The 22,174-nt window shown below is 49.5% G+C and overlaps 1 protein-coding gene across 5 annotated transcripts in view; it reads right to left on the bottom strand.

Moving 5' to 3' along the window:
* Nucleotides 1-22,174, bottom strand: part of LOC138431416 (F-box-like/WD repeat-containing protein TBL1X) — a 247,993-nt gene that overhangs the window by 135,376 nt on the left and 90,443 nt on the right. For all 5 annotated transcript variants that reach the window (XM_069573549.2, XM_069573552.1, XM_069573551.1 and 2 more), the window contains exon 2: nt 19,877-19,950. The gene's annotated coding sequence lies outside the window, so the exon portion shown is untranslated. The remainder of the gene's footprint in view (nt 1-19,876; nt 19,951-22,174) is intronic.

Below are 22,174 nucleotides of genomic sequence, written 5' to 3'. Positions count from 1 at the left end.
AACCTTTAGGAAGTACTGTTCCCAACACAGTTTGCGTGATTTCATGGAGCGGACTGGAGGGATACTGTTACCAGATGTTAGCTGAGAGAATCTGGCACTGTGTTCAACTCAGGCTGGTGACCAAACCCACCCAGGGTGCGGACACACGAAAAAGATTTATAAGCCCTCCCTGGTTCCCCTGCTAGCATTCAATTCTTCCAATGTCCCAGGGATTCAAACCACAGTTCCGGATTCCTTTTCACGTTTGACGACCTCTCCCTAAAAGCCGGCAAGACGCTGGCAAGGAGGGCGTCTGAAAGGCGGCGGCACCCAGGAGCCATGCAGCCAGCAATTCAATCAAGGGAACTATTTATTATATGAACCCTCTACATCAAAACCCTGAAGCCAGGTTAACATTTGGGCAAAAAGGTATTTACATTTCAAACACGGAATACTGAGCACGGTCTTATCAACAAAGCTGTTAAGCCACTTCGCTGCCAGCAAAGGGAAATAAAACGTGATACGCCCATCTAGTCTTATTATTGGCAACAAAACCTTCAGGGCTCTCCTGTCGTCGGACCATTATCTAGCTGGGTGCTCAGTCATGTCCGACTCTTTGCGAGCCCATGGACTGTAGCCCTCGAGGCTCCTCTGTCCGTGGGATTCTCCATGCAAGAGTACTGGAGTGGGTTGCCATTTCCTTCTCCAGGGGATCTTCCCGACCCAGAGATCAAATCTGCGTCTTCTGCAAGGGCCAGGCGGATTCTTTCCCACTGAGCGAGCCCCCTGAGCGAGTCTGAGTGTCAGAGGGGGGTCTAAGAACCACCGTGTATATTACAGGGCCAAGGGGCTAGACCATGCACAGACTCAGGACATGGGTTTGCCCTCTCACTTGGACATTCTGAAGTCCCCTCCCCATTCACCAGGATGCCAAAGCTCCACTCCCTGCAAAGTCTACCTTCTGTAACCTCACTAGAAGAAAAGCGCAGCTGTGCAAACACACAGGTGAGAAAGGAGAACATCACGGAGGTGAGAGGCTGTTGCAAAGGCAGGGCGGGCACCCGGCCAGCTCTGTTCCAGCCTGTCTGGCTGTGTCCACGTCTTCACATCATGGAACTTATACTTGGCTCAACTGAAACTCTGCTCTGGAGTGGGCCTCCCCAGGTGACTCCGTGGTCAAGAAGCTGCCTGCCAGTGCAGAAATCAGAAGAGACGTGGGCTCGATCCCTGGGCTGGGACAATCCCCTGGAGGAGGAAATGGCAACCCACTCCAGCGTTCTTGCCTGGAGAATCCCCTGGACAGAGAGGAGCCTGGTGGGCTACAGTCCATGGGGTTGCAGAGAGTCGGACATGACTGAAGTGACTGAACACGCACCCACGCACTGCTCTGGAGACCTCTGAAAGAGTGACATCTCCACTCGGCTAGCTGACACCGAGGTGACAATGAAATGCAGGTTCTGAAATTTCAAGATGCTCTTCAAGCCGTCTGCCTTGGACAGAGGGAATGCAAATTGTGCTGTAGGCACAGTTGGGGAAGGCTGCGAGAATACAGGTCTATGTGAATAAATTGGAGACAAGAAACCAAAATAAACCCACCGAGGTACAACATGGTGATTCTAGTCTTTGGCTCTTAAAAAAAAAGTTTTGTTTCAACATGTCTAATCTCCAAGGACAATACAAGGATCCCTCAAGGCTAAAAATGTATTTCCTGTAGATTCTTGAGAAGTTAGGCTCTGAAATAATTCTCCCCTCTCTAGGCAAGGCACCACAAAATGCAGGTTCAGTTGCTCAGTTGTGTCTGACTCTGCAACCCCATGAAATGTAGCCCACCAGGCTCCTCTGTCCACGGGATGCTCCAGTGGGGATACCGCAGTGGGTTGCCATTCCCTGCTCCAGGCGATCTTCCCAACCCAGGGATCGAACCCGCGTCTCCTGGGGCTCCCGCATTGGCAGGCAGGTTCTTTACTGCGGAGCCACCCGGGAAGTTCACCACTAAAGAAGGCTAAGGACAAATTCCTAGAAGAAACCCCAGAAAGAGAGTAAAGCAGAAAGCGGGGGTAGGGGGTGCGGGCAGGGAGGGCTGCATTAATACGGAATGCTGTCATTGAGAAATTTTCCCCACGACCCAGTACAATTAATACCCAGAGCTATCAAATGACGGCCTAGGAATCCCTGACAACTAACACACACCGGGACACAACTGTGTTCCTCTTAGAATGAAGTAAAGTCAAGTGAAAGTCGCTCAGTCACGTCCGGCTCTTTGCGACCCCATGGACTTGTACAGTCCACGGGATTCTCCAGGCCAGAACACTGGAGTGGGTAGCCTTTTCCTTTTCCAGGGGAATCTTCCCAACCCACGGATGGAACCCAGGTTTCCCCCATGCATTGCAGGCGGATTCTTTACCAGCTGAGCTACCAGAGAAGGCCCCTTTTAGAACACAGATACCTAAAAGTGGGGAGGTTATTACAGCAACATATGCATGGATATAAAAAAATTCTTGGAGGTGCTTTCAAACGAGTCTCAAACAAGTTCACCCTGCTCTATAAATGCTGGTCCTTCCCAAGAAAATCTTCCCTGGTGGTTCAGACGGTAAAGCATCTGTCTACAATGCAGGAGACCCCGGTTTGATCCTCGGGTTGGGAAGATCCCCTGGAGAAGGGAGGGGCAACCCACCCTAGTATTCTGGCCTGGAGAATCCCACGGACGGAGGAGCCTGGCAGGCTACAGTCCATGGGGTCGCAGAAAGTCGGACACAACTGAGTGACTTCGCTTTTCCTAAGCAATTCCTGTTGGCACCTCTCTGGGGTCTCAGGTGGGCGGGGTAGTCCATAGTGGGGAGCTCCGGCAGTATCAGGCGGGGGTGTTAAGTCAGGGAGAGAGGGGAGGCGATGGTGGGGGTGGGGCGGGGAGGTAAAGGCTGCCTTAGGGTCGATGGTGGGCTTAAGAAAAGGTGGGGGGGACGCTTCGGAGCTGGGTGTGGGCTGGGGAGTGAATGCTGGCAGGCATCCCAGCCAAAGGCTGCTGGGGAGGGTGAGGGGAGAAGGTCAGGGAGCCCTCTAGCTGGGGCAAGAGCAAAGCTACCCCCCCTCAGATCAACCCCACCCCTCCAGCGGTCCGCACACCTCTCCAGGCTTGATCTGGGCAGCGTGCGCAAGTGGAGGACACTGGGGGCTGGAAGAGGCCCCCAGATTCTAAACGGCCTTCCCCGGGGGTTCTCCAACCCGGACGACACTCCAAACAGCTGAGCGCTGTCACCCGCCAGCCCTCCCTCCAGCACCCCAGACCCTGGACAGGCAGGCAGGATCTGAATGAGCAGACGTGGGGTTTCACGGGGGGCCTCCACACACTGGGGGTTGGGGTGTGCAGGGAGCCAGGCTAAGCTGTCCACCCCCAGGAGACACGCACGAGCTCCCCAGAGCAGGCTGGGTTTCCGGTAGCTAAGCAGGACCCAGGGAGGCATGCACACAGGGAGAACACATTGTTCTCGGGAGGCTGGTAGCCGAGCCTTCACCGGCCATCACGTCTCCTGTTCAGTCACCGTATCAGGCGTGAAAATCGGCCGGAGTTCTCCACCATACGGAACACAGGAGAACCGCAGTGCCATTCTTCACCGCCTTCACGTCCTAACTTTCCAGCGATAGGTAAACACCAGGATCTGTGAAAGCCCCAGACGCTCAGAAGCACCCCCCAAGGCCCCTCCACCCTCACTCCAGACTCACACACTGATTTTCCCCTTCAAGTGGAGAGTACTTAAGTAGATTGCATCGCAATGATCCGAGAACCATTAGGAAAAAAAAAAAACACCCTATTTAGAAACCAGTTACAAATGGTGGTGATAAATCACGCTGAAAGCGATTTTTTTTTCATGGCTGTTCTTATGCAGAAGAAAAAACAGCAAACATGGGTTGTAAAAGGTACGAGATGGGATACACAGAAACAGATTAGTCAACCTCTCTTATCTGCAATGAAAAACTCTTTAACAACTTCTTGAGAAGGCAAGATAAAGACAGAGGGAAGAGGACAGAGCTGAGCCAAGGACATTGTTAAACTGGAAACACCCCCCACCCCCAGCACATGACTGAGCAACTGAACAGTGAGGGTGAAAGGCGCTCAGTTGTCTCCTACTTTTTGCGACCCCATGGACTGTACGGTCCATGGAAATCTCCAGGTCAGAATACTGGAGTGGGTAGCCTTTTTCTCTTCTCCAGGGGGCACCTTCCCAACCCAGGGATCGAACCCAGGTCGCCCGCACTGCAGGTGAATTCTTTAGCAGCTGAGCCACCAGGGAAGCGACCAAAGAGGAACAAAAAGGAACTTAAATCAGCTGGGACATGGGAGAGCAGTGAGCTGGGACATGAAACGTGGCATCTGAGAGAAGACAGACCAACAGGAGGCTGGGCAACCCCGCATCTCTTCTGCTGCAAAATGATGAGGATACGTAACATCTCAGTGGCCGAATGGCTGCTGAAGGGCCCGACACTGTGCCAAGTGCTTTCCGTGGACACCAGCGTTTAATGTGCACACAAAGGCAAAGATATCATTCTTCCGCAGGGCACCGTAAGTGAGGCTTAAACCTCAGAGATTTTGCTGAAGGGAACATGGAGTGAACAGGAGCCCTCGCTAGCTGGGATGGCAGAGCCCAAGAAATGGTGGCTCCATCTCCGGGATCCATACTGGGTCTTCCCTGCCAGGTGGTTCCTGCCCTCAACCACCCTTTTCCATGACTATTTCCCCCCATAAGGCCCCCAAACCTCATCATGACTTGGGTTGGGGGATTCACCCTCCCCCCGCAACTCTCCAAGCTTATGTTAACAAGCTAAGAGTATACGTGTCAGATGTCAGCAGACATACAGCGCCTAAACTATAGTCGCAACGTTCTGTCCCACCATCCACGACCGATGCTGCGCTGCGTGATCAGTTGCTCATTCGTGTCTGACTCTTTGCCACCCACCATGGACCGTATCCTGCCAGGCTCCTCTGTCCATGGGGATTCTCCAGGCAAGAATACTGCAGTGGGTTGCCATGCCCTCCTCCTAACCGACGCTATCCACTTCAATATCCGATCTTACTCACTACCTTCTTTCACACAGAAACAGCAGCAAAGCCATGGGAATCCCAGTCATTAGAACGGCCATCACACAGGGGCAGCCGTCATCCACTTGACTTTTTTGCAAATACCTTCGATTTATAAACCTCATCTCCCTGTAATGCTTGATTCACATATTTAGTATCACAAGAACAAAGGACCTAGGTGCACTGGATAAAAATTAAGAATTCTCGGGACTTCCTAGGTGGGGCGGGGTCCTGTGGCTGGGACTCTGTGGCCCCAGTGGACAGGCAAGGAGGCAGGTGCGTTCGATTCTGGGTTGGGGAGATGGATCCTACATGCTACAGCTAAGAGGTCCCGCGTGCCATAACTAAAGATCCTGGGTGTTGCAGCTGAGATGTGGTGCAGCCAAATAAAGAAACATTTACACTGCATTTATATTGTTAATATATCAATTATATTATGTATTATTAATATATTAATATATTACTATATATTATAATACATGTTAACATATAATACACAATTATAATATAGTTGTACATATTATATATTAATATATGTTCTATATTTATATAATATAAATGTATTGATCATATTTCTATTATAATATATTAATTAAATTATATAGATTATATTATTGTATGTATTGATATTAATAGTATATATTATAAAAATTGTAACATATAACATAAATATAATATATAATAATATATTTACATTATGTTTATAAATAAATGCATTCATAAATATAAATATATAGTGCTTGATATTAGACCAACCACTTGATAACAAGCGAACTCCTTAAGATTGTTTCCCTCCCCTTCACACCTATCCCAGATATGAGTTCAAGTCTGAGCCAACTCCAGGAAGGATATGGTGATGGACAGGGAGGGAGGCCTGGCCTGCTGTAGTCCATGGGGTCGCAAAGAGTCGGACACAACTTAGCAACTGAACAACCACATAAATACATTTAACATCTATTACATGTTTGTAAGTAAATATCCACTAGATATTTATTTATTTGGATTCTTGCCTGGAGAATCCCACGGACAGAGGAGACTGGTCAGCTACAGTCCAGGCTGTGGCAAAGAGTCAGACACGCGTGTGCGCGCGCGCGCACACACACACACACACACACACACACACGAATTCCTGTTCCCAGGCGCTAGGCTCATAGCACTCGAACAGAACTAAGGAAAGGAATCAACATGTCAGACACATGACCCTTGCTAAGACTACCAACTTGAGAATCAGGTTACCATGGGAACATCAGCAAAGCGCTGCTCAGCCTGCTGCGGTTCAGTCGCTCAGTTGTGTCTGACTCTCTGCAACCCCACTGACTGTGGCACGCCAGGCCTCCCTGTCCATCCAACTCTCACGGCTTGCTCAAACTGCTGTCTATCGAGTCGGTGCTGCCATCCAACCATCTCATCCTGTATCAACACCGGTACCAAGAACTCCCTGGCGGTGCAGTCAAAAAAAGAAAAAAGAAAAAAAAAAAAGCTGGTACCAGCGTGGCTCCCTTTACTTTCATGAACCCATGAAAAAGGTTCTCCTGGTCATCTCCACCTTCCCCTGTTCCCTTGCTCGACTTTTTGCCACTCCCAGTGGCTGAAGAGAGCTCACACCCAGCGTGCAGAGTGGCTGTGCGCTCCATCTCTTGCTGTCTTCCAGGGAAAGAAGAATCACAGAGCTGACGTGCAGAGACGGGGCAGGGTTTAAAGCAGCTCGCAGCCCCACGATGCTTGCTTCTGGCTTCTCTTCATGTCAGTTTGTGTCTCTGTCTCCCTTGGGGCTCAGGAAAACAGAACTCCCCCCCACCCACCCCAGACGTGGCTGTATCGGGATCTGGAATCCCCAGCTGCAACTCCATGCAAATAAAGGAAGGCAACAACCAGCTGGATCATCTCCCAGTCATTTCCTCCCTCAGTCCCTGCAAGAGCAAACAGGGTGTGCGTTCGACTCCTTTCTCAGCTCACACGTGAAATGTGGCAAGTCAATCTAATTATTCTGCCTCCAATTTCCAATTCTGTCAGTAAGCACTGACACAAGACAGGTCAAGGGCATTCCCTACAAGAGGCGAAAAATAAAGTTGTGCCTTCTTCACCACCCCAAAGGCAGGGGTCCTAAAGCCCCATGACAGCAAAAATTTCAGACGGGAGCTTGCAACGGTGCCTGGGAGGGCTTCCCAAGGCCCCGATGGTGGACACACATTTGCAAGTTTCTAATCTGTTACAGCTTTCTTGCACCACGTTGTTGTGCAGACAGATTCTGTTATAACAGTACTCTTCAATTCTCTGCTGAAGAGGAATTTATCTGACACCTCCCTCCTCCCGTCTCTCTGTGGCTTTATTTTCCACAGTTGGCACACAGAGTAATTCACACATTCACAAATATTTAAGGGAAAATTAAATTTAAAAAACCAATAAACTACTTGGAACCACAACATAATGCCTGCCTGTCTTTGCTTCGAGGAATTTTTACATTAAATAAAGATGCAAAATCCACTCCCCCCCCTCCCCCCCGCCGGGGTTTCCAGTTTGCCAGAGAGCTTATTTCTGTGAATGATTTCAATCTAACTCCTAGGATAACCGTCTTCGGTACATTGCTAACACAGCTGCCCCCCACCGAAATCTATGGTTTTTTTGCAAACAGGATAAAAATGACTTTCACGGAAAAGAAAGCATCGTAGTTTCTTTTCTTTTTTTCTTCTTTCTGTTATTTATTATCCCTGCTATCTGTCTGGCAAGCTGTCCCAAGCTTCCTTGGGACGCCAGAGGCTGCAACAATTTGCAGTATCCTTCAAAGAAACGGCCGATTCAGTTTCCCCCTCCTCCCCCACCAAGGCCGCCTTGCTTGCCAGGTCGGTCTCAGTGCCAAACACGCCCGCGTATCCTGCCGTGGGGGAACCACGGAGGACACAGGACATCGCTTGTTTGACACCACCAACAGAGTCCTTTTCAGCCCAGCATTTCCAGGGCTCCCTCCTGTTCTATCCTGCAGCTGGGCGTGACATACTGCTGGGCTTCGACGCTCACAGGTGTGGGGCATCACTTGTGACACCCCATCGTTGTCAGCTCCAGACCCACCTCCCACTGAAGCATTTTCCTTTGGAGACGAGGGTGCAGGGAAGCCAGGGGGCGGGTTACCACCTCCACTTGGGGTATGTGGGTGGCGGGCGGGTGGGGAAGGTTTACTGTACTCAGCAGAGAGTCTTAAGCATCTCATCACAGCCTTAGCAAGCAGTGACCTTCCTCGGCAGTTTTACCCGGAGGATCTGGGGCCCCGATACTGCCAATACCCCGGGGCTTCTTCCCAGGTGGTTCAGTGGTAAAGCAGCAGCCTGCCAAGGCAGAAGATGCGGGTTCAGTCCCCGGGCCGGGAAGATTCCCCGAGGAGGAGGGCATGGCAACCCACTCCAGGATTCTTGCCTGAAGAATCCCCGCGGAAAGAGAGGAGCCTGGTGGGCTGCAGCCCACGGCGTTGCAAAAGAGCTGGACGCGACTTAGAAACTAAACAACCTTTGTCAAGGCTGGCTGGCAAAAAAGGCCCTTTCCAGAGGCTGACGATCTTGGACTGTAAGTAAACAAACAGGAAGTGAGGAGGACACAGCCAGGTCCCCTGACCATCTCCCTAAAAGCTGGTGGACAGGGTTGGGTTTCCCATAATTCAAATTGAGAGAAAGCGGTGAACAGCGTGGAGGCGTTGCTGGCTTCTCTCACTCAACCAGGAAACACTCAGAGGCTGATCCAACAAACTTCACCCTCCGAAGTCTGGCACCTTGTGGAGAAGCCACACGGAGGGTGGACGCCTGGCTTGACCCGGCAAACAAGCACCTTCTCTTCCTCTGGAAGACGGGGCTGCAGCCGTCTCTACTGTATGGAAGGACCAGGCCAGGACTGGGAACCTGGGTTTGATCCCTGGTCCAGCAAGAACCCACCCCTCATAGAGCAACTGAGCCCACGTGGCCGCAACTGCTACTGAAGTGCACATGCCTGGAGCCCATCCTCCAAAACAATAGAAGCCCCCCGAAGTGAGAAGCCTGAACATCAGAACTGAAGCAGCCCCTGATCTCTGCAACGATATAAACATAAACCATATGTATGTAAGATTATGTATATATAATTTTTTTGAATGCACTTCCACACATTGTGTGTGTGTGTGTGTGTGTGTGCACACATTTTAAAGACCACCCCTTTATCAATTTGGCAGCCAGCGGTTCACTGGGCCATAGCAATCTCACGCAGCACACATCCACATCACATCCAGGACTGGAACGTTCACAGCAGCGTGACTGACATCGTCAAACAGCGGAAACAACCCGTGTCCATGAGCTGATGCGTGGATGGAGAAGATACAGTCTGTCCCTACCATGTTCACTGGAAGGACTGATGTTGAAGCTGAAGATCCAATCCTTTGGCCACCTGATGCAAAGAGCTGACTCATCGGAAAAGACCCTGATGCTGGGAAAGATTGAGGGCAGGAGGAGAAGGGGACGACAGAGGATGGGATGGTTGGATGGCACCACCGACTCAGTGGGCATGAGTTTGAGAAAGCTCTGGGAGTTGCTGATGGACAGGGAGGCGTGGCGTGCTATGGTCCATGGGGTCACAAAGAGTCAGACATGATCGAGCGACTGAACTGAACCAGGAAATAGTAGTATCTGGCTGTAAGAAGGAAGGAAGCCATGGACACAGCCTACGACATATGTGAATCTTGAAAACACTGTGAGAAGTGAGAGAAACCAACTCACCAGAGGCCATATAACATATGATTAACTGGAAACGCCCAATACAGGCAAATCCACAGACTTACACAACAGGTCCTCAGCTGCAGGGGGTGCTGAGGAGAACAAGAAAAAAAACAGGGAGCAGCGGCTCTGGGGGATGGGGTTTCTTTGGGGGGGGGGTACTGAAAATACTCTAAAATTAAATTGTGGCAATAACTGTACAGCTATGCCAGTAACCTGTTCTTGCTGCTCATTCGTGTTCCACTCTTTTGCGATCCCCTGGACTGTAGCCCCGCCAGGCTCCTCCGTCTGTGGGCCTCTCCAGGCAAGAATCCTGGAGTAGGCTGCCATTTCCTCCTCCAGGGGAATCTTCCTGACCCAGGGATCGAACCCCTGTCTCCTGTATTGGCAGGCGGGTTCTTTACCACTGACCCACCTGGGAAGTCCCTTCTACACCCTACGTGGCTACAAAGAGCCTGGGGTGCAGACGCTGCTCAACCTCCAGTGAGTGAACACACCTGACAACTTCCTGCAGCCCCTGGGACCCGGAATGCCCCCGAGGGGTTATGGAGCAAGCCTGATCCCCACGCTGCAGCCCCTGGGACCCGGAATGCCCCCGAGGGGTTATAGAGCAAGCCTGATCCCCACGCCTGGGGCTCCTACGTGAAGGAGCTATCTCATTCTCTCAAAGGGAGTCCAGCGCAGCAGCATCAGAGAGTTGGGACCAAAGCCGAGGAAGCACATCGCAGGAAATGAATCTCCGGCAGGATGATGTATTTTGTGGCAAATCAGGTCACGCCAGCCCCAGCTAGCCACAGTCCGGAATTCCTTGATTTGTATTCAAGAACTCTCCGTCGCGGCAGAGTTCACAGGTTTCGAGAGCCACAAATCCATCTGCTCCCGGCTTATCTTGAGTTTCACATGAAATTAATATTCCACCTATATCCTAGGCTAGGCAAAGACAAACAGCTCCAGAACGCAAAGTGGCAGTATTCAATGTAAGTGAACACTGTGAAAAGACTCGGTTAAAAACATATCTGCAGCTTAACTTCTGTGTTTTAGAGGAATGTATATTTTGGCTTAAAACTCAACATTCAAAAAACGAAGATCATGGCGTCCAGTCCTACCGCCTCATGGCAAATAGATGGGGAAGCAATGGAAACAGTGGCCGACTTTATTTTCCTGGGCTCCAAAATCACTGCAGATGGTGACTGCAGCCATGAAATTGAAAAGACGCTTGCTCCTTGAAAAAAAAGCTATCACCATCCTAGACAGCGTATTGAAAAGGAGAGATATTACCTTGCTGACAAAGGTCCATCTAGTCTAAACTATGGTTTTTCCAACAGTCATGTATGGATGTCACCGTTGGACCATAAAGCTGAGCACCAAAGAATTGATGCTCTTGAACTGTGGTGTTGGAGAAGACTCTTGAGAGTCCCGTGGACTGCAAGGAGATCCAACCAGTCAATCTTAAAGGAAATCAGTCCTGAATATTCATTGGAAAGACTGCTGCTGAAGCTGAAACTCCAATTCTTTGGCCACCTGATGCAAAGAACTGACTCAATGGAAAAGACCCTGATGCTGGGAAAGACTGAAGGAGGGAGAAGGGAACAATAGAGAATGAGATGGTTGGATGGCATCACCAACTCGATGGACGCAAGTTTGAGCAAGCTCTGGGAGTTGGTGATGGACAGGGAGGCCTGGCATGCTACGGTCCATGGGGTCACAAAGAGTCAGACATGACTGAGCGACTGAACTGAACTGATATTTTGTAAACCAGATACTATGTGGCCACACAGAAAAATGTCTTTAAAGTGGATGGAAAAAATTTTTAAGGTCAGGAAATACCCAGCCCTTTATCATTCTGAAATGCAATGCCTCCAATTAGAAGGTCTGTAAACCAAAGAATAAAGTACCCAATAACGGAATTAATTTAACAAAGAAAGTGTAGGCCAAAATGAGAGTCACACTTAAAATTAATCAGCAGCACTAAAATAAAGACAAAATGCGAACCCAATAATGTCATTAACTTTCAACAGAAACCATGTTAAACTGTGAATCATGCTTCAAATTAATCAGTCACATAAACCAGAAAATTCCACAGCACTGAGGATCTGCCTTACCGATGAAGCTTTACTTCAGGTTTACAAAAATAAAAGGTCGACCGCAGCGCCTTATTTACTTTGAAAAAAATAAAAGTAAAAGATAGCTGTGTATTTTAAAAGACCCAAAGATCCTACCAGAGCACTTCATTGAGCAAGGTAACTTGCCAGAAAGAATATAAATTGTTTAACAGATTTTCAACTATTCTAGTACACTTCTGTCAAGACTCCAAGTCTGCACCCTACAATTTCCACCCCAAACCAAAACTCAGATCAAATATCTGTGTGGCACCCCTGGCAAATCTGTATCCTGCTCCAATCCTGGCATGCAACACTCAAATGCCCTCCTTACCTGTGACAGACGAACAGACAACCTCAACATCCATTCTGGGTTCCTACTCGGCAACGAAGTGTCAAAAGAAATTCATTGCAACCACTCTGTGTGAAATTCTAACCTCATCCAAGCTGAAAGACATTGCTGTGTACCCCGTCAGCAAACAGCAACTGCTTGAGGATTTTAGTATTGCAATAACCGTGTCAGGACAAAATCAGATCCCAATATAGAGCACTGTTTTTTTTTTTTTTGGGTAGATGATGCTTGAGTTATAGACCCGTTTAGCAATCGTCAAGAACCCTTTCACATAAACACTTCATCACATTGATTGCAAAGTGTCTCAAAAGTGTATACACACAGCGCCGGAGTTGACACTTTCGCAGAGAAGGCAAAGGAGGTGGTAACAGGAAGGCAGAGTCAGGCGGCAGGCAGATGGGGGACATTCACCCAGCCCTCTTTGGGGCTGTGGTCAACTGCTAAGGAGGTGGTTTCCCCAGTGGCTCAATGGTGAAGAATCCACCTGCCAATGCCGGAGACATGGGTTTGACCCCTGGCCCTGGGAAGATCCCACACGCCGTGGACCATCTAAGACTGTGCGCCCCAACTTCTGAAGCCCGTGCCGCTGAGAGCCAGTGCTCCAAAACTACTGAAGCCCCAACACTCTAGGGACCGAGCTCTCACCAACAGAAGCCACCGCAGTGACAGGCCCATGCACTGCAGCTTTACAGAGAGGAGGCCCCGACCTCTGCAGCTAGAAAGCACGCCCAGACAGCAGCGGCGCTGGAGTGAGCCGCCCTGCTCCCACGAGGACCTTCCCAACCCGGGGATCGAACCCAGGGCCCCCACACTGCAGGCGGATTCCTTTTTTGTGTTTTTGTTTTTGGTATTATCACCTTTTTGTATTTCTTTTTTCTTTGTTTTAATTGGAGGCTACTTACTTTACAATACTGTGGTGGCTTTTGCCATACTTTGACATGAGTCTGCCACGGGTGTACATGTGTCCCCCACCCTGACCCTCCCTGCATCCCCTTCCCCATCCCATCCCTCAGGGTCATCCCAGTGCACCAGCCCTGAGCACCCCGTCTCATGCAACGAACCTGGACTGGCGATCTGTTTCACATATGATAATTAATATACATGTTTCCATGCTGTTCTCTCAGATCATCCCACCCTCGCCTTCTCCCACAGACTCCAACAGTCTGTTCTTTACATCTCGGTCTCTCCTGCTGTCTCACGTACAGGGTCATCGTTACTGTCTTTCTAATTTCCATACATAAGTGTTAGTATACTGTATTGGTGTTTTTCTTTCTGACTTACTTTGCTCTGTATAATAGGCTCCAGTTTCATCCACCTCCTTAGAACTATCTTTTTAATGGCTAATGTTCCCTCGTGTATATGTACCACGGCTTTCTTATCCATTCGTCCGCCGCTGGACATCTAGGTTGCTTCCATGTCCTGGTGATTGCAAACAGTGTGCAGGAGGATTCCTTACCAGCTGAGCCACCCGGGAAGCCCAGTGGAAGACCCAGCAGAGTTAAACAAAAAATGAATAAGTACACTATGCATATTTTTAAAGACAGCTCAGGAGGAAGCCATCTCACTGGAAAACAGCACAGGAGGCGTCGGCCGGCAGGGGAGACGTCGGCCGGCACAGGGCCCGGTTCTGAACACGCCTGCTACGCATGCAGACACTTCTTCTATGGCTCTCTCCCGTGGAGGCCAACTGGAACGAGGCAGGTGGGATGAACGAACAGAAGCTCGTCTCAGAAGACAGTTCCTAAATCAGCAGAATTCTGCGTTAAGGCACTTGAGGAAGAGTATAAAAGAAGATTCTGGAGTTTTTCCGTGTGAGTACCATACCATGGAGTCCACACGCCTCCTGGAATCGCTTTCTAGGTCTAAAGAGTGGCTGCAGGCCAGATATGAAGGGACCCCCCACACACACTTAATTTCTTTTGTCAAAACTGATGTATTATTTCGTGACCTGTGTTGGGCCTTCCTTGCAGCTATCCATCCATGGGGTAAACAAACCATCACACGCACACACACGCACGCACACACACGATGGAACATTATTTAGCCAAAAGAAGGAAAACACAAGCTACCCCATCATTAAACTGCAAAGACATTTCACTGGATCAACTAAAACAGGCTCAAAAGGATGAATCTCAACAGTCAATATATGCCAAGTTTCGGGGCAAATCCTAAACCAGCCAAGCTCACACTACCGACATTTGAAAGCGGAAGTGAAAGCCGCTCAGTCATGACTGACTCTTTGTGACCCCGTGGACTGTACAGTCCGTGGGATTCTCCAGGCCAGAATCCTGGAGTGGGTAGCCTTTCCCTTCTCCAGGGGATCTTCCCAACCCAGAGACCAAACGCAGGTCTCCAGCATTGCAGGCAGATTCTTAGCAGCTGAGCCACCAGAGAAGCCCAAGAATACTGGAGTGGGTAGCCTCTCCCTTCTCCAGGGGAACTTCCTGATCCAGGAATCGAACCGGGGTCTCCTGCATTGCAGGCGGATTCTTTACCAACTGAGCTATCAGGGAAGCCCATTTGGGGTCAGATAATTCTTTGGTGTGTGAGAAGGTGGGAGAGGCTGTCCTGTCCATGGTGAGGTGTTTGGCAGCATCCTCAGATGCCAGGATCGGCTGTCCTGTCCATGGTGAGGTGTTTGGTAGCATCCTCAGATGCCAGGATCACTCCTTCCCATCAAATCAAGCATATGTGACAACCAAACATGTCTCTAGACTTTGCCAAGTGTCCCGGCGGGGTTGCGGGGGCCGGTTTAAAAGACTGCCCCCAGTGGAGAACCCCTGTCCTCAAGAAAGAGATCTTCAGGAACCACCCATGTTACCAAAAGGTAACACTAAGAAAAATAACACTCTCTGATCCTGTGGTCAAGTATGGTTGTGAGAGTTGGACTGTGAAGAAGGCTGAGCGCCGAAGAATTGATGCTTTCGAACTGTGGTGTGGGAGAAGACTCTTGAGAGTCCCTTGGACTGCAAGGAGATCCAACCAGTCCTTTCTGAAGGAGATCAGCCCTGGGATTTCTTTGGAAGGAATGATGCTAAAGCTGAAACTCCAGTACTTTGGCCACCTCATGTGAAGAGTTGACTCACTGGAAAAGACTCTGATGCTGGGAGGGATTGGGGGCAGGAGGTGAAGGGGACGACAGAGGATGAGATGGCTGGATGGCATCACGGACTCGAGGGACGTGAGTCTGAGTGAGCTCCGGGAGATGGTGATGGACAGGGAGGCCTAGCGTGCTGCGATTCACGGGGTCACGAAGAGTCGGGCACGATTGAGCGACTGAACTAAACTGAACTGATTTGGTGTCAGAGTCAGAAGTAGTAACAGATGTCAGAAATGAAAGAAACCTGCCATCACCTTCAGGCCGTTTTACAACCAGAAGCCAATTTCAAGAGCTTATTCTTGAATTTTAATTTATTGGAACTCAATGTCCATTTATACCTTCCCAGGTGGTGCTAAGCAGTGAAGAACCAGCCTGCCAATGCAGGAGACATAAGGAACACGGGTTCGATCCCTAGGTTGGGAAGATTCCCTGGAGAAGGGAATGGCAATAGACCCGCTCCAGTATGCTTGCCTGGAGAATCCCCATGGACAGAGGCGCCCATGGGCTACAGTCCACGGGGTCGCACAGAGCTGGACACGACTGAATTAGCACAGCACAATGTCCTTTTGTATCAAGTTCCATGAAGAAGAGACTCACTAGACTCCTGACCCATCAGTTGAGGGCATGCCCCTGCCAACAGCACGAGTTTTTGTGGGTTCGAGAGGAAAGAAGTGGTTTCTCAAGAGAAAGTGGGTTTTTCCCTGAAAAGCTGGAGGAAGGCATGTCTGTGGGGCCCTACCTCTGTGTTCCGGGGATTTAAGAAGGCAGAGGTTGTTTGGATGAAAAGAACACTGAATAAAGCTCAAGCGAAGACTGGAAGCAAGGGCTGAACCACGCTGTCAAACAGCACCTCATCACACGTTTTTCATCAGTGGGAGACCTCAGAAAATGAAACTGCACTACGCCATTATCCATGCGGAATTCACGTCTTCAAATCAACTAGTTATGGTTGCCAGGACACCTGGATGCTGTATGGCTTCTGATAAGACAAATGAGCAACAGCGTACATCTAGCCCATGGCACCCCAAGCCTTCCGAACAACACCCATGTCCCAACCTGTGCCACTGCCTGCAATACCTTAGTACGAAAAACCCCTGCAACCGGGTTGGTCTGTAACACGGCGGACCGCCCAGCTGAGATTCACAGAACACACTGTTTTGCCCCTGCTACAGTGTATGGCTCTGACTATCAACAATTCTACCGGGAATGTCTCCAGGCTCCAGGTAATCACCTGTCTCAGCATCATGGCTACTTCTAAATGCAGTCCTTTGAGCCCTTTTAGGACTTTATGAACAGAAAAGTGTTGGTGAGAACGGGCCACCCATCCCCTTATACTAGGCTCACCTCACCCCAACGGACCGGTTCCAAACTGGGAAAGGAGTACATCAAGGATGTTTATTGTCATCCTGCTTATTTAACTTATATGCAGAGTACAGCCGAAGTTGTGACTAACCTAGACAGCATATTAAAAAGCAGAGACATTACTTTGCCAAGAAAGGTCCGTCTAGTCAAGGCTATGGTTTTTCCAGTGGTCGTGTATGGATGTGAAAATTGAACTACAGAGAAAGTTGACCGCTGAAGAACTAATGCTTTCGAACTGCGGTGTTGGAGAAGGCTCTTGAGAGTCCCTTGGACTGCAAGGAGATACAACCAGTTCATCCTGAAGGAAATGAGTCCTGAATATCCACTGGAAAGACTAATGCTGAAGATGAACCTCCAACACTTTGGCCACCTGATGCGAAGAACTGACTCCTTAGAAAAGACCCTGATGCTGGAAAGATTGAAAGCAAGAGGAGAAGGGGACGACAGAAGACGAGATGGTTGGATGGCATCACCGACTTGATGGACATGAGTTTGAGCAAGCTCTAGGAGACGGTGAAGGACAGGGAGGCCTGGAGTCCATGGGATCTCAAAGAGTTGGACATGACCGAGCCACTGAACAACATCACACGAAATGCCGCGCTGGATGAAGCACAAGCTGAAATAAAGATTGCAGGGAGAAATATCCACAAGCTGGAATCAAGACTGCAGGGAGAAATATCAACAACCTCAGACATGCAAATCATACCACCCTAATGGCAGAAAAATCATTCTTGGAAGGACAAAATTACAGAGCCAGAGAAGTCAGTGGCTGCCAGGAGCCACAGAGGGTGGCCATGCAGTGGGGCATGCAGGGGTTTTCCTGTGTGAATGGAACGGTTTCTGTGTTGAATTATGGCGGGGGTTACTTAAAGCTCCACATATGATTATAGCTCACACACTGTCCACATGCATGCACACACACACACCAAAACTGCTAAAATGCAGACCAGGGCTGCATCAGTGCAAAGCTGCAGATGTCAGGTTCCTACTTTTGATAACACAGTATCTTCTCGAAAGACCAGGGAAGGCGAGGGAGGGTACCCTAGACCTCAGTTTACCATTGTTTTTATTTCCCGGATGGCGCTAGTGCAGGAGATGTAAGAGACTGCGGTTTCCGTCCCTGGGTCAGGAAGGAGGAGGGTGTGGGCAATTCCCTCCAGTGAGAACCCCATGGACAGAGGAGCCTGGCGCGCTATACATTTCATGGAGTCGCAACGAGTGGGACACAACTGAAGCACCTGAGCACACTCACACAAGCTATTTTTGCCACGTCTTGTGAGTCTGATGTTATTTCAAAATAGAAATCATCAAAAGTAACAGCGCCTCACTGATGAACAGACACACCAAACGTGGGCTATTCATCCAATGGAATGGGGTCTGGTAATCAAAACCAATGCAACAACACGGTTGAACCTTGAAAACGTTCCACCGAGTGAAAAACCAGCCATCCACAAAGCGCACACATGCTGGGTGATTGCATTCACTCGAAACATCCAGAATGAACAAATCCAGAGATGCTGACCGTCGACGGGTGGGGACTGGGGACTGGGGGAGGCCTGAACAAGGAGTGAGTTCTCATGGGTCCATGGGGTTCTTTGGGGAGCAAGGAAATGATTTAGAATCAGCTGTGGCGATGGCTGTGGAGCTCTGTGAGTATTCTAAAAATCACCAAAGTACACTCTGAATGAGTGAATTGTCCACTATGTGAATAACAACGCAATCAAGTCATTAACACAATACGGCCACGTCTGGCAGACAAGTTGTTATGTACGTTATCTTGCCAGGATTTACTGTTATTTCTTCACCCCAGGGTGCTGGGGGGTGGTTGGTTGAAAAGGTCACCTATGATACTGTTTCAAATTACACACGCCCATCTGTTACTGATGGGTATGTGACCCCAGGCGTGTCTAGGTAAATGGAGATAGCCACTCTGATGCTAAGAGAATCAGAATCAGACTCCTTTGGGCACTGTGCAGGCAGGGTTAACATCAGGGTCCTTGCCTTTTCCTTACGGAAGCCTGGCATGCTGCAGCCCACGGGACTGCAAAGGGTCAGACACAACTGAGCGACTGAACAACAAAAACCCCCACCACTCCCCTGCATTCCACCAGGCGGGCTTATCAACTTTTCCCTTATCATCTCTCTTATTGTTCGTTCCACGCCTTTGCCCATAGAGTCCGCCATCTAGAATGCATATCTTCACTATGCATTAAGATCCCAAGCGCCACCAAAGCCAGCCCAAGTCTCCCCTTCAAGACGAAGATCCAGCCTTCCTCAGCGGCTGCAAGGCAGGTTAGTAGATCCTTCCTGGGAATTCCCACAGCAGGAGACCAGCACCGTCCATGGGACACCCATCCAGGCCACGGCTTTCTAGGACCTGTAATGCCTTCCCCAAAGACACGAGACACATCTCACTTAATCTCCGCACACTCCACAACGCTCCAGAAGTTAAGAGATTGAGAGAACGGTCAACCCCAGAAACAGAAGACTTTCATAAAAGGGGGGGTCTTGAAAAGGAAGTTCTTGATCTGGGTGAGACCCGGGCCTTGCTGCAAGCTGGGTGAAATACAGCTGTCAAGATGATGGCTCCAGACCCCAGAGGTCCCTGTCCTAGGAACCCTGCCTGGGTTCTCTGTGCTCTCACAACAGTCCACGTGGGGCTCAGACGGAAGGAAAACGCCTCCCCAGGGGCCCCCAGCACAGGCCACGTGGCCTCACAATGCTGTCCAACAAGGTGTTTATGCTACTTTCTGTCTGGACCACAAACTAGGCTGTGGAGGTCTGTCGTTTCCAAACACATACAAGACAAGCATCAAAAATAAAAAATAAAAAAATACAACCACCTCTGTTTCTCATAAATCAGCCATCCGAGGGAAAATAAGTGCCTGAAACGTTCACGGAATGTGAGACCATGAAAGAAATAACCATCTCTATCTCTCTTTCCTAAACTTTCTGACTTTCCAAACGCGCTGTGAAACAGGAGTTTATTACGAAGGGCCAACACAGACGGATACACAGCGTGTTTTGGTTCCCAAATCAACTATTACAAGACATCTTGAGAAATCACTGTTTCTGGTACCTACAGCCAATAAGTAATAGTAAATTTTTTTAAAAAACATGGACCAGTTGACAGGATACTTCATTACAGAATAAGAAACAAATGCATCTTACAATTTTACTTACTCAGAGACAAATGTAGGCAAATCTCGTCTTCCTTCTGGGGTTTATTTTTAGGCCTGTTTTCTGTCTTCAGTTACCTGTCAACAAAAATACATCCAAAATCAGGCAAAAAAAAGAAGTCGACGAAACCCACTCTGGTACTCTTGCTTGGGAAACCCCACGGACAGAAGAGCCTGGTGGGTTACAGCCCCTGAGGTCTCAAAAGTGTTGGACACGAGTTAGTAACTAAGCAACAACAAATTGCATTTTATCACACCAAGTATTTTGTAACGTATTTTTTTTTTAATGCAGTAAATATTACAATAGAATCTGGAAAACAGATCCTGGTGAACTCAATAAAAATTGCCAGATCTCCCTTGTAGCCATTCAAAAACAAAAAAAGTCAACAAAAACATCTCAACTACATTTTCAACCGTGCGCAGATTTCTGAAGCAGGGGGTTCTTAGGAAGCGGAGACACTGACAGGGTCAGATGGTGGACAACCACCGTCGGCGAAATTCAGTCTTTTATCTCTGTGCATACAGTGAGCCTGTTCACACGAAATCTGTTCAACACTCTCAATCTCAAACTAGTTATGATCACCTCACTAGACATTCCAATCACCCCAAAACACGAGACACATCTCACTCATCTCTGCACATTCCATAATGCTCCAGAAGTAAGAGATTCAAAGAGCGGTCATCTAAGCCAGCTAGAGTATCTTGCCGGCTCTCACTGTTCTCTAAGCACCCTAAAACACACTAAATGAAAAACACAGGTTATTTCTCGTGCGATTCGATGCAACTTGGCACATTCTCACTGAGAACTCTGCGTCCAGCCATGTGGAAAGAGCAAACGCCGCTCGGCGACGCTGCTGTTCGCATCACGTGTGCTGGGGTTGGGGGCAGAAGCAGTAAGGATGCTTTCCAGGTTCAGAGCTTGAGCAAAAGGTGGGATGTTTGGGAAGTCGGAGTGGAGGAAGAGAGCAAAAGCTTTTGAAGGTGTGAACTTCTCCTAAACCCCTGTTGGCTCTCCCATTCTCTGAGCGATTCTGAACTAGGTGATCGCACATGTCTGAGCTGGTGGCAGGTCACATTCCCAGAGTTAGGTCTGTGTAACCAACGGACTTCCCTGGTGGCTCAGACAGTAAAGCATCTGCCTACAATGCATGAGACCTGGGTTCAATCCCTGGGTCGGGAAGATCTCCGGGAGAAAGAAACGGCAACCCACTCCCGTATCGTTGCCAGCAAGACCCCATGGACAGAGGAGCCTGGTGGGTCACGGGATCGCAAAGAGTCAGACATGAGTGAGTGACTTCGCTTCACTTCACGTCAACCGCGACCCCTGGAGCTGTGGGCCTGTCTGGGATGCACCTAGGGTGGGATTTCTCCTCCTCAGCAGCACTGGCATCAGGACCAGGTCACTCTACGCGGTGGGCTTCCCAGGTGGCGCTCGTGGTAAAGCCACCTGCCAATGCACTGGATGTTAAGAGATGCAGGATCAATCCCTGGGTCGGGAACATGCCCTGGGGGAGGGCATGGCAACCCACTCCAGCATTCTTGCCTAGAGAAATCCCATGGACAGAGGAACCCAGTGGGCTACAGCCCATGGGGTCACGAAGAATCAGACACAATTGAAGCAACTCAGCAGGCACGCAAGCATTCTCTGGGTTGGGGATGGGGGTGGGGATGGGGGGCTGCGCCCGGTGTGAGAGGACTCTGAACAGCATTTCAGGCCCTATCTACGCGACGCCATAGGAATCCTGCCGTCCACCCCCCAGGGTGTGACAACGAAGCTGACCCTCGCGGCCCAGTGTCCCCTGGACAGCACGGTCACCCCAGTGAGATTATCTCAAGATTATCGCACTAAGCCTTCCCAAGTGGTGCCAGGGGTAAAGAATCTGCTAAGGCCTCCCAAGTGGCGCCAGGGGTAAAGAATCTGCCTGCAGGAGACGCAAGAGACCTGGGTTGCGTCCTTGGGTCGGGAAGATCCCCTTGGAGGAGGGCATGGCCACACACGCCAGTATTCCTGCCTGGAGAATCCCACGGACAGAGGAGCCTGGTAGGCTACAGTCCATGGGGTCGCAGAGAGTCAGACACGCATGAAGTTAAGTGATATCACATGACATCGCTTACACGTGGAGTCCAAAAATAAATGTAATACCCTGGCCGTCTAGTGGTTAGTGGTCTGACCTCTTACTGCCCAGGACCCCAAATCAATGCCTGGTCAGGGGGCAAACTAAGATCTCACAAGCTGTGCAGCACAGAAAATAAACAATTTTTAAAAAGACAAATGCTACAAAGGAACTTCTTTACAAAACAG

This window comes from Ovis canadensis, chromosome Y, assembly GCF_042477335.2.
Source record: "Ovis canadensis isolate MfBH-ARS-UI-01 breed Bighorn chromosome Y, ARS-UI_OviCan_v2, whole genome shotgun sequence".
NCBI classification, from domain to species: Eukaryota; Metazoa; Chordata; class Mammalia; order Artiodactyla; family Bovidae; genus Ovis; species Ovis canadensis.
Note: the sequence above shows the minus strand (reverse complement) of the source record. Positions and strands in the feature narration are given on the sequence as shown.